This window comes from Chiloscyllium plagiosum, chromosome 16 (assembly GCF_004010195.1).
Source record: "Chiloscyllium plagiosum isolate BGI_BamShark_2017 chromosome 16, ASM401019v2, whole genome shotgun sequence".
Lineage (NCBI taxonomy): Eukaryota > Metazoa > Chordata > Chondrichthyes > Orectolobiformes > Hemiscylliidae > Chiloscyllium > Chiloscyllium plagiosum.
In genome coordinates, this window is record NC_057725.1 from 55,547,724 (window position 1) to 55,561,051 (window position 13,328).

General features: G+C 39.2%; 1 protein-coding gene across 3 annotated transcripts in view; it reads right to left on the reverse strand.

Moving 5' to 3' along the window:
* LOC122557930 (mitochondrial glutamate carrier 1-like) overlaps nucleotides 1–13,328 on the reverse strand; it is a 129,721-nt gene that overhangs the window by 74,324 nt on the left and 42,069 nt on the right. The window contains exon 2 of one of the 3 annotated variants that reach the window (XM_043706157.1): nucleotides 6,954–7,073. The exons of 1 other annotated variant lie outside the window; for it this stretch is intronic. The gene's annotated coding sequence lies outside the window, so the exon portion shown is untranslated. The remainder of the gene's footprint in view (nucleotides 1–6,953; nucleotides 7,074–13,328) is intronic. One more of the 3 variants, XM_043706156.1, reaches the window with a different exon arrangement.

Here is a 13,328-nt window from a genome sequence, read left to right on the forward strand (position 1 = left end):
TTCTTCTGTCTCCCAGTTGAAAAGTCATGGTTGCTTCACAATGACTCTGTTCAAGTGATCCTCTTCAACATGACCTTGTTGAACTAGCAATATTGCAACTAATCAAAATGGCTGCAAACGTAAATTTTGATAAATTCATTACTCCACAAAGCAAAGCCAATTTTGCTGGATCTCTTTGTGACATCCCTCCAGTTTTCTGCTCAATATAGAAAGTCCTACAGCACGAAGACAGGCCCAAACAGATCAATGCTGACCAAAATGTCCCCCCACGCTAACCCCATTTCCCTGCACTTGGCCCATATCCTTCTATAACTTTCCTATCAACATATTTGTCCAATGTCTTTTAAACGTTGTTAATGTACCCACCTCAACCACTTCTGCAGGTAGCTCATTCTATGCGTGTACCACCCTGTGTAAAAAAAAAGTTGCCCAAGTTCCCTTTTATTCTTTCCCCTCTAACCTTAAACTGATGCCCTCTAACCCTAGATTCCTCAACCCTAGCAAAATGACTGAGTGAGTTCACCCTATCCATGCCCCTCATGATAGTTATACACATCAATAAAGATCCCCCCTCCCACCCTCAGTCTTCTATGCTGTATGGAAAAAAAGTCCTAGCTGGTCCAACCTTTCCCTATAACTCAGACTGTTCCATGCCCCTCATGATAGTTATACACTTCAATAAAGATCCCCCCTCCCACCCTCAGTCTTCTATGCTGTATGGAAAAAAGTCCTAGCTGGTCCAACCTTTCCCTATAACTCAGACTGTTGAGTCCTGGCAACATCCTTGTAAATTTCTTCTGCAGTCTTTCCAGTTTAATAACATTCTTCCTATAGCAAGGTGACTAAAACTGAACACAATACTCCAAGTGCAGCCTCAACAACATCCTGTACACCTGCAACATAACTTCCCAACTGCTATACTCAGTGCCCTGACTGAAGGCCAGTGTGCCAAAAGCCGTCTTCACTGCACTGTCTACCTGTGACTCCGCTTTCCAAGAACCGGACACCTGAACTCCGAAGTCCCTTTGTTCCACTGATCTCCTTAAGGCCTTACCATTCACCATGAAACACCTACCTTGATTTGACTTTCCAAAATACAAGACTTCACACTTATCTCTCTCAAATTCCATTTGCCACCTCCCATATGATCAAGTTCCTGCTGCAATTTCCGATAATCTTGTCCATGATATCACTTATTTTAGTAACAGAAGCTTTGGAGTTTTTATATCTTTGGAAAGTTCAATGGACCATTTTACTCCTCAGGTTATTTAATTAGTTTTTGTAACTGCTTCTCGACATAGTACATAGATAATCTGATTTTTGCTGAGTCCATGAGCGACATCTCTGGCTTTGTGGCCATTTTTTTGAGACTTGTTGTGTCCATTTTAAAAACAGGTAAGTTTTTTTCACAAAATATAAATTAAGCAAACATTTATGTTACATGCTACCAAATACTAGAGTTCTCATTCCAGTACAGCTAAATCATAGCACTTCCTTCCTCTACATTTCTGCTGAACCCCAGAATTGTGATTTCAATTCTGTCAAACTCTAGGACTATGCCTTCTATACTGTTAAATTACAGGAGAAGGACAGCAGTGGGAAGTGCTTAGATCACTTGAGACACCCCTTGTACGGCTCTTGTAGCATAGTGGTAATGGTCCTACCTCTGAGCTAGGATACCTGGGATCAAGTCTCAACTGCTCCAGAGGTGTGAAATAACATCTCTGTACAGGGTTGATGAGAAAATATACAAATAGAATCTGCTCAGATATTAGGTTAGCAAGTAGGAGGCAGACATTTTTAATATTGCATTCTGTAAATAAACCAACTATTGGAGAAAAGGATTTGTGTCAAGCTTCATACTTTACCATCGCATTTAAGATTCTTTTATTAATGCCTTCACAGCTGCCAAAGCCTCAAAGACATCCAATTTCTGGTAAATGGCAATCTACTTTCATGTTTAGCTAAAATGTCAAGTACCTGCTTTCAATTTTCAATCATTTGTATGCCATTTAACAAAAAAAGACTGGGCCAACGATAAAAACAAAATATTCTCTCAGGGCATGTGAGCAAACAGTGCATAGATTGACAGGTTTTACAGAACATTGACAAGAGGACAGAATTCAAACCATCAATACAGTTCTCTAAGGCAAGTGCAATAGTATTGGAAAAGACCTTATTCAGTCACCATGAACCCACAGGGTCTCCTGGTTCACGCCCAACGTTATTAAATTTCATATCGTTCAGTGCACTGTAATCATGTGATTTACGTTAAAATACACTGGTGCCACCTATACAAAAAGCACCACAGATTTATTTGGATCTAAACTGATAAAGTAATCATCCATCTGGCAAGTTATCATACACTGCTAACCCATCTGGAAGTAATACTCCAAAGAATGAGTGTTCAAATCCCACTGCAGTCATTGTTTGAAAACAGAACTTAAACTAAATAAGAAATCTGCAAGTAAGTTGGCAATGAAGCTGTCAGATTGTCATTCAAAAATGAGCTCATGCATATCCTTAAAAGCAGTGGTTCTTATAGGGGGGTCCACTGACCTCAGAGCACAGAGGAGCAGGACTGAACATACACAGCAGCAGCAACTCAGCAGCAAATTTGGTCTATTTGTGATGCCTGGACCATACATACATGACAGATTCTTAAGTGTTTCGTAAGGTATTCAATTGTATTAAAAACTGTGACAACATTACTGCTGACATTGCTCCACGCAACTTCTGGATCAGTGGTGCTGGAAGAGCACAGCAATTCAGGCAGCATCCGAGGACACTCGGATGCTGCCTGAATTGCTGTGCTCTTCCAGCACCACTGATCCAGAATCTGGTTTCCAGCATCTGCAGTCATTGTTTTTACCTCATTGCTCCACGCAAACATGGTTCGAGATCACCTCTACTGCTTCATCAAGGAGAGGAAATTAATGCTAGCCTTCTCAGAGAAGCTCATACTCCACAGATTATATACTTTAGGTACAAGCACAGGAGATTTGATACATGTTTCAAAGTCATGAGTGGATTGGAAAGAGGATATCATGAGAAGCCGTTTCCACTCATCAGAGATAAAAGGACAGGATAGATTTAACAGATGCACATATGTAGCAAAGGTGGTCTGAGAAAATATCATGTTCACACAGAGACAACAAAATGAAAAGGTGTTGGAGAATTAACTCCTACCATTTCTATGCATTTACTGTTGGAGTCAGGTATAAGATGATGATACTGCCAATAGTGTGGGAACAGTTCATCAATGTGACCTCCAGGGAACACAACCTCTTACGTCAACACAGCGTTTCTCCAGATTCTGGTAAGAGCAGAAAAGTGGTTTGGCATAGGGCGGGTGCAAGCTTTTCTTCTCTCTCTCTCTCTCTCTCTGGTAATTTAGGTAAGCAATTGTAGCTGATTGCAGAACCGTACCTAGTGCTCTGCCATAAGGTGCTTCTGCAACACAACTACTCGATACTGCCAAACTAAAATTCCAGATCAATATTTCAACACTGCCCTTGTTCTTCCCAATTAATCCTGCAGTGAGTACTCACCTTCCAACTCCCCAAAGCCTGTTCACCATCGACAAGGTGAAATTCAGGAGTGCGATGGAATATTCCCCACCTCCCTGGATCAGTGCAGCTACAACACTCTAAAACTTGACAGCATCCAGGACAAAGCGGTCTGTTTGATTGGCACCCATGCACAAACATTCACTTCATCCACCACAATGCTCAGTAGCAGCAGTATGTACCATTTACAACATGTACTGCAAAACATCACCTTGGTACCTACCAAACCAACAACCACTACCATATACAAAAGGTCAAAGGCAGCAGAAATATGGAAACACTGCCACCTGCAAGTTCTCCACCAAGCCATTCACATTCCAGGCTTGGATGTTCTTCCACTGTCACAGCATTAAGTGAAAATGAACCTTCCAGCTCAGCAAGCAAACTTACATCCAGAATTGCATTAAAACCTTGTAATTCACTATCCAACCATATTTTGTTTGTACCCACAACAAATAGACTGCAGCAGTTCAAGGAGGCAGCTCACTACTTTCACAACTCGGGATAGGCATGAGTACCAGCCTAGCCTAAATGAGGCCTTATGCCCAAAACGTCGATTCTCCTGCTCCTCGGATGCTGCCTGACCTGCTGTGCTTTTCCAGCATTGCACTCTTGACTCTAATCTCCAGCATTTGCAGTCCTCACTTCCTCCCACATGCTCTGAATGAATATAAACTATAAACTATATTGTGAAATTAAAAAGGTTGAAATACCAAAAACAGACTATCGTCAATGCCACGTGAATTTACTTCAGTCTGGGAAGGGTTCAGGGATGATATCTGGTTAGTGTTGACTCGTGTGAGGATAGGGGTAACACAACAGTCTCAATGCCCTTGTTGAGAGAGTGGAAGGTAGAATGTAGAAACTGAAAGTAACAGTTAGTTATTATTCTGCGAACTTGTCAAAATTAGTCAATCATATCTCTGAGTACAGCTGAGATCATACTTCCAGCTGAGCAACCTTAATAGTTAAGATTAAGGTTTAGGAAGAGCCTGAGGGAAAAAATACATCTTTACCTTTATTCCAGTGCGCTGCTTTGAAGCATTTTCAAACAAAATTTGATAAAAATCATAGGATGAAATGTTGGCATTGATGCCTGAATGTTTTGTCAAACAGGTAGGTAAAGAATGGTAAAGAGAGAAGATTAGAGAGGAATAGCAAGGGAATTCACATCCTAAGACCAAAACGATTTAAGCCACAGCTGACAATGGTGGAGTAAGTGAAGTCAGGGATGCACAAGTCGCCAACATTGAACAACTACAGATAACTCAAGGGGTTGCACAAAGGGAGAAATCACAGAGACAAACGGGGTGAAGTCAGGATAGAATTTCAAAACAATAATGATTTTTTTTTTAAAAATCAAGTAATACTTGTCTGAAACCAACATGCACTGGGATGCTGATGAAAAGGTCTTGGTGCAAGATATGCTATGGGCATAGATCTCTGTGTAAAAGAAGGTAAAACGCTGAAAAGGTAAAACTTGGTTTGTATTGAAATCATGATGTCTAACAATGGCACAGTTGAATATTACAGCTTTGATGGATTTAGTCTTCTCAACATTTAGTTGGATGAAATTTCTGTTCATTCTGTTGTGGATGTCAGTAAAGCAGTGCAATAAATTAAAGACAGTGGAGGGTTCAAGAGATGTATTGGTTAGGTGGAGCTGGGTGTCAACAGTGTAGATTTGGAAACTGGTACTATATTTATGGATGATGGCGCTAAATAACAGCTTGCAGATGAGAAATAAGAGGTGGTCAAGGGAAGATTCTTTGGGTCACCAGAGCTAACCAGGCAGGAATAAGACAAGACATCACTGTGGTTGGTATCACTGGCTATGACTGCTTAGATAAGCATGAAGGAAGTGAGAAAAGCCCTACCCAGCTGGGTGAAGTGGAGTTGCATTGAAGATGGACAGTGTGGTCAATCTTGCCAAAGGCTACAGACAGGGTGAATAGGGATGGTTGACCATTAGCACACAGGCTATTTTTTATGACAAGCTGTTTTGATACCTGGAGCAATTAAGATTTGAAGATGCTGGTGTTGGACTGGGGTGTACAAAGTTAAAACTCACAACACCAGGTTATAGTCCAACAGGTTTAATTGGAAGCAAACTAGCTTTCGGAGTTAGCCTGCTTCTACTATCACCTGATGAAGGAGCGATGCTCCGAAAGCTAGTGTGCTTCCAATTAAACCTGTTGGACTATAACCTGGTGTTGTGTGATTATTAACTTGGAGCAATTAAAACAGATTTATGGGGTGACAGCTTGAAAAGGCTTAAAAAGGAAGGGGAGGCTGGACACAAGACAATAAATTGGAAGAAAGGAGAGGTTAAGACATAACTTGAGAAGGAGGAGTTGACGATGACAAATGTGAGGGAGATGTGAGCAGTAACTGACAAGACAATACTGTTACACATGAACAAATTAGCATGAGAAAGGTTTAAACTTTCACATCAAATTCATCCTCAACAATTTGTTTTTAGGAAGAATTTTGATTCAGACCAGTGTATGTATTCAACTCTATGCATATTAAGCAGAAAAAACATTCCTACATTGTGGAAATAGTAAGAATTTGGTATACTGCTGCATGATGTGATACCTGACCAAGGTAAAAGGCATCTTGGTTCTCAGGCTTGCATCTGTAATGGAAAAATACTGCTAGAGATAAAGACGGAGGTTCTGTAATTATAGTTTGATGAAATATAGGGAGTGTATCTTCAGCTCGTTAGTGGAAGTGCATCTTGAGCTAGTTTGTTGCTCAAGGACAGAGAAACTAAGAACAAATGTGATAGCTGCACTGTGCTTATCTTTATCTTGAATTATTGTAAAGTTGTTTGTCTCATTGTATAAATATAGGCTGACTGTTCATCTCGAGAGAGAGTGCTGTGAGACAGGAATGACTATAACAGCATCTCCATGAATTCACAAAAAAAAAAGCAACTTGAGACAAGTCTCAGACTAAGTAATTTCCTTGACATACATAAATACAAAACCTTTGCTGGAATACTCACACATGACTCAAGTACACTCAGTCCTGATCAATGAATTGCCTGAGAATAAAACTATACAGTATTCCAGGGTAGTAAAGTTTGCTGGATTGAGATTTACAACATCCAGCAATAGCAGTGACTCATTCATCTTCACCTAGCATGCTGCACAAGACAAATTAAACAACCAAAGAGGTTAACTTGAAATTACACATCATTCACTCTTGAATCTGTGAACTGCATTTATGAGCATTTAGTTAATTATATCAATTAGAAACAGGATTTTTTTTTAAGTTTCTAAAAATAACAACGATGCCTACAGTTTGAATGCAGCTCTAAGATAATGCATGTGACAGTACAGTTTCAAGTTTTAGTTATTGTAGTTGATCAATGATCACCTTATAAAGCTTTACTGAGAATGTCCCAGAGGCAATGACACAGAATAATGGAACTAGCAGGCTGAAATCTTCTTTCCTGGAATCTTGGTTTTCCTTCCAGTGATGAAGATGCAATTCTTGCTGGAGAGAATAGATAATAAAAAGAGGTTAGTTACTGGAGTGAGATCCTTAAAGATGTTTCTTCAAATGCATTCGCATAGTTTCGAACGTACATAAGGATGTAATTTCCAGCATTTCACTGCTCAAATCCCACTTTATTGGGCACATGATAGGCTCATAACGCAGCTTAGAGTAAAGGATCATCTTACACTGGACACTGTGTGAAAAAGCTATTTTTAAGCATTTGCATTACACGATCACTGTGAGAGTTCAGTGACGCACATCCAAGTCTCTGCCAATTCTGCTGCGTAACCATCTGCTCAAAAATGTGCGCATCCCCAAGGTAGACTCCATTCAAGTTGCTTTTTACTAGTCGCGAGCAGCTTGGCTTGACTCAGCACATTTACCCCACTGTACATAGCCCTCCCTAAATAAACAGGCCATCTAAGATTAGAAATTCCTTAGGGACCAGAAACAAAGATTTGCATTCATACACCATCTTTCAAACGCACAAGGATGTCTCACAATACTTTACAGCCACTGAAAGAACTTTTGAATTTATTCACTGACATTATGTAGGCATAGTGATTACACTTCACAAGGAGATTCACCTTAGTACAACACTTTGATTCTTGTTCAAGAGATCAACCAGCATCTCCTCCTATTCCATAATATCTCTGCTGTCGAGAAGTTCAGGAAAAGCTGGGCCATTGTTAAAGTATTATACTCGCACAATTATCCCTTTTCAAAGACATTACACTTTGGAATAAATTCGATTTGTAAACCATGCTTGCAACTTCTGAATCGATTCATCCTAAATCAGGCCTTTGCTTAAAGACATGTTCCTAAACCTCCCCACCACACACTGTCCTCAAAGATGCTTCTTAAAATGAAGCTGTCCTAACATCACTTTCTATTTTTCAGATTTAAATTTAGATTGCTAACTCTTGCAAACCAACTAGAACACTTAACTCCTTTAATGTCCCTGTATAATTGCAGGTTGTTGTTTTAAATTCTTCACTACTTAACTTTTCTCAATAAAAAGTGACTCTCAGTTCAATGGGCGAAGCAGACAGTGTAGCCCAGCTGCCACCATCCAGAGCTCAGCACTGATGATAAACGGTATTAATTTGAACTATTCAATGCATGGAACAAGTCTTCATGGCACAAGCAATGAAGGAGAAGTAAAAATCTAAAACAAAAATACTGGTAGTACACAAATTGCATCTGAAAGAGAAAGAGATATGAATCCTTAATTCTGATTCCCCTTGAACAAGCCATTTTCCCTCTTTTAGTTTTGAACTGACATACTCGAGTTAGATTCTGCTTAAAACAATGCTAAATAAGTGGTTCTGTTTCATAGCTTTTCTACAATAACCAGCATTTATTTTGTGACTGTAATGACCTATTAAAACAGTAGATATTAACAAGAGAGTGCCAATTCTGTAATCCTCCTGGTACAGTTAGTATACAGTCTGGGCAGGTGGCACGACGTAACCACAGGACTGAGAGGACTATGGGGACAAAGAGGAGACATGAAACACTCAAAAACAATAGGTCATGATTTTATATACACATGAACTTACGGCATTAACCTGCCAGTTATCACAGAATAGACAAGAGTGGAGATAATTTTAGCAATTTAAGAAAAGTATCTGCTGTCACAATTTATGAAAATAAAATTCTAATAAAAACAGTTGAGAGCTTTAAAGTAAAAGTTGCTAATTTTTAAAAAGCCACAACAAATGATCACTCTCCCCTCAGTTTTACATATGCCTTTCAAATTATTGAACTGCAAGAAATATATTAAAACAATGAATATTAACTCATACAATACCATTGTGGTTGTTTTATTTCTTGTATTGTTTTCTGACTGACTCAGATTGTTTATCTACATTACATTACATTACAGTGTGGAAACAGGCCCTTCGGCCCAACAAGTCCACACCGACCCGCCGAAGCGCAACCCACCCATACCCCTACATTTACCCCTGCACCTAACACTACGGGCAATTTAGCATGGCCAATTCGCCTAACCTGCATATTTTTGGAGTGTGGGAGGAAACCGGAGAAAACCCACCCAGACACGGGGAGAATGTGCAAACTCCATACAGTCGCCTGAGGCTACTGTTTTTGTCAGAACATTGGTTGTAACCTGTCCCAGCAATTTGATAGTACAGTAATAAATTGGTTTTGAAAAAGCCACAGAACATTATTGATATTACCACAGAATATTCTGGCCCTTATAGACAAACATAGATTAATACTGCACATTTAACAAAGTAAAATGCTCCAAGCTCTTTTATAGCAGCCTGATCAAGTAATATTTGACACTGGACAACAAAAGGACCAAATACTTGTACTTAAGAAGGATATTTCAGAGTTTAGTGCCTTGGCAACTGAGTGAAACACCTTCAGTTTAAAACCAGGGATATCCTCTCCAAAAGGCCAGAATTGAAAGATATCTTAGAGGATTTTAGGACTGGAGAAAATATCCAAGATAGAGTGGCTGTGAGTTATTTTCTTGTTTGGAAAATGTTATCCTACTCACAGTAAATATATCACAGTGCAGGATTCGGACCACAGGAAATTCCTTCTGCTGGCAAAAATTGCTTCACTATCAGGAATGCAAAATATTTGCAATGAAGCCAAATTCATAACATATTTCCTTCCCAAGAGCAAAGGCTTCTGAATATTCTAAATCAATTGATCACTCTCTGGAAATCCATTAATTACATAAGCCACTGGAGTGGCTAATTCCACATCTCCAGAAATGATTGCACAAAGGAATGCAAAACTGAAGTGACAACAAGATGACATTATAATCATGGTAATTGCAGCAAGATGCAAATACATCAACTTTACTGCAATGTATCAAGCACTACTGTCATAAACTTGTTATCCTTTTCTAAAGACTCACTATGCACAATGTAGCAGAGAGAGTGTGGATTGGTGAGGAATAATGTTCTCTTTCAAGTCAATCATGATATTGTATTTATTATCATTTAACAATATTGCAATTTCCGCTTAAAATGCAGGAAACAAATATTACTGACTCGAAGAATGGAGCTCCCAGTGAGAAATTAAAAACTACTCTGATATAAAAATAGATGACCAGATTTTCCAAAGTCAAAAGCAGAGCACATTAAAAAGCTATGAGAAGGCAGAGCTTCATGGTAATCAACATGTTAGTTGACCAACGGCAGTGTTTGGAGGAAGGGGTACTTGAAAGTGGGAAGTCTGCTCCAAGAAGATGTCCAACCAAACTCACAACCCTATTCTGTTGAACATTTACAAGGTAGCATTAGAGATCTTGAGTTGCTGAGCTGTGCAAATACATTTCTGAAGAGGGTTATTTGAAAATATCTTCAATAAGCATCAACAGCAAATAAAATGATCAGCAGCAAAAAAGGTATGACAACTTTCTCAGAGATACCAAGGGGACAGGGTGATGATGTAGGGTTAAAGATCCATTGCATGAAATGCAATGTGATAGGTGTTTAGGCAAAGAATAATGACATTCAGTTCAAATTTTCTCCAAGACACTGTTTATATGTTTGATGAAATAAATAAAGGAGAAAACCAAAACATTTGAACTAATTTTTGTAAAGAGTTAAACTTAATGAAAAACCAGCACAGTCGCAGCAATATCATGGCATCCGGTCACCCTATATCAAAAACAAATATGGCAAAGCAGCTTCCTTTTTGCTATAATTTACCTAGCAATGCAAATGCCAAAATGCAACACTAAAAAAGAATAGGAAAAACACTTTTCACGCAGGGAAATAACTGTTGTGAGAAACAAAAGACAGATCTATTAGTGGATGTCTAGCAGCCTGTCTTTAGGCCCCATTATTAATTCCTACTGATTGAGACAGGAAAAGGAAATGGGCTCACAAGGGATTAAGTGTTAAGCACTTGAACATCAAATCTATGCACAGATGCTCACTCATTCACACTTGTAAGCAACACAGTATTTTAAAAGTAGTCAAGGAAAATGGAGACTAGGAAAAGAAAGTGTACAACAAAATTGCTTTTTAGTAATTATTCTGATTGCATATTGGATCAGTTAAAAACAGTATGACAAGTCTAATGTGTTCACGTAAGGACTTTACTGATATGGGCTTTTTGCTCAATGAGTTGACTGAAAATTTATTTAGGACCTTTGTTGGGCAATAAAATATAGTTCCCAGGACAAAGTGCTAAGATTTCCATAAATGGTTGCCTGAAAGCTTCTGTAACTACTAAAACATAAAACACAGATTAACATCACCAAACAATAAGAGGAGGAAACTTCTGATTTGAGCACAGCAGGGGGACCACCTGACCCAAGGTAATACATAATGTCTAAAAACATAGGAAGTGACAGTTGAGTCAGTCAACTGGTTGACATACAAATAGGTAGTGTCTTGAAAATATGTTTGCATACATACATAGTATGGACAAAACTGAACAGCAGCATGAATACTGCCTGACACTTACTATGACAAGCTAACAGAGTATGTCAGTTCAAGTTAATAAGATTCTATGGGTGATATAAGACTGTCATTAAGAGTCCACCTCACTAGCACTTCTGTTAGGTTTGTAATATTTCCCTTTAAATCTTTAAAAATACTACTGATGTAGAAATTGGCTGACGGATCGCCCACACTTCTGGACAAAAGAATAACATGTATGATTTTATAATACAAAGCAAGTAATGCTTCATTTCCTTCATGCCTCAATTAACTTACTCTCAAAGTAATGTATATGGATTAATCATTCTCATAGTTGTTTGTGACATGTTGCTAAGCACCAATTGGTTGCCATGTTTCTGATATTACAAGACCATAAAATGTATTTAATTGGCTGTAAAACATTTTGGATAAACGCTCAGATATCATTCAATTGCAAATGCTTCTTTGTTCATAGATGGTGGATTTGCAAGCAACATTCCCATCTTCCACCATACAAACAAAATGGCTATGAAGAGCAGGTCAGAAGCTAGGAAGACTGTGGCAATTAACTTACTGCCTGACTCCTCCAAGTCTGTCCACCATATACAAGGCACAAGTCAGGAGTGTTAAGGAATACTCCCCACTTGTCTGGATGAGTGCAGCTCCAACAACAATCAAGAGGCTTGACACCATTCAGGTCAAAAGTAGCCTGCTTGATTGGCACTACATCCACAAGCACCAGCGACATGCAGTAGCAGGTGTGTGCACTATCTACAAGATGCACTGCAGAAATTCACCAAAGGCCGTCAGACAGCACCTCTGGAGTCGGAGGGCCTTGAACCCCAGTTCTCCTGGTTCAGAGACGGAGACACTGTCGCTGAACCACAAGAGTCCGCTATGGTAACAACAAATAATGGGATCATAACTATTAACAGCTGAGCAATTCAATTCCAAAGTTAGAGTCCCAATGTATCTCTTTTTCCACAGCACATGAATCAGTGCAGAATATGTCACTTGTACAAGTCTTCCCTTACAGTCTTCTGGTAATTTTCCTTCAATAATGCCCACTATATTTTCTATTATTCATAAAATACATTTCTACTTTTTATTTGTCAGTGTCCACTTTTTTCTTTCTACCTTTATTTTTCAAATTTATTTACTTTTTCTCTTTCTCTCCCAAAGACCAATAGTGACCCTCAACTTCAATGCACAGGAATCAACAACTTTCAGTTATCGTATCCAGTTGACTTTACATTGCGTTAGGCACTGTCAGCCAGTTATCTGCCCTCAGGAATGACTGGCTTGCAATCAGCAGTGGCAGCCCTTGCTCAGGTTAAACAAAACACCCTAATTTCAGCTCAGCCTAACAAACAGCACAAAGCAAGAACCAAAGCTGAACTTTCCTGGGCTCAGTATTCCATCACATACCGATTTTCTTCAAATTGTGGTAGGAGTTTGGAGTTAGCCCCGTTGTCTCTTTGGTTTACTCCTTTGAATGCTTCATTCCGTTTATATGTAGGATATCCAAACAATCAATGCCATATAGACTGTAGGGAAATTGGTGACATCTTGCAAAATGCCCAGATTACAGAGGAGGAAGTGCTGGATGTCTTGAAACGGTTAAAGGTGAATAAATCCCCAGGACCTGATCAGGTCTACCCGAGAACTCTGTGGGAAGCTAGAGAAGTGATTGCTGGGCCTCTTGCTGAGATATTTGTATCATCGATAGTCACAGGTGAGGTGCCGGAAGACTGGAGGTTGGCAAACGTGGTGCCACTGTTTAAGAAGGGCGTTTGGTATGCTTTCCTTTATTGGTCAGAGTATTGAGTACAGGAGTTGG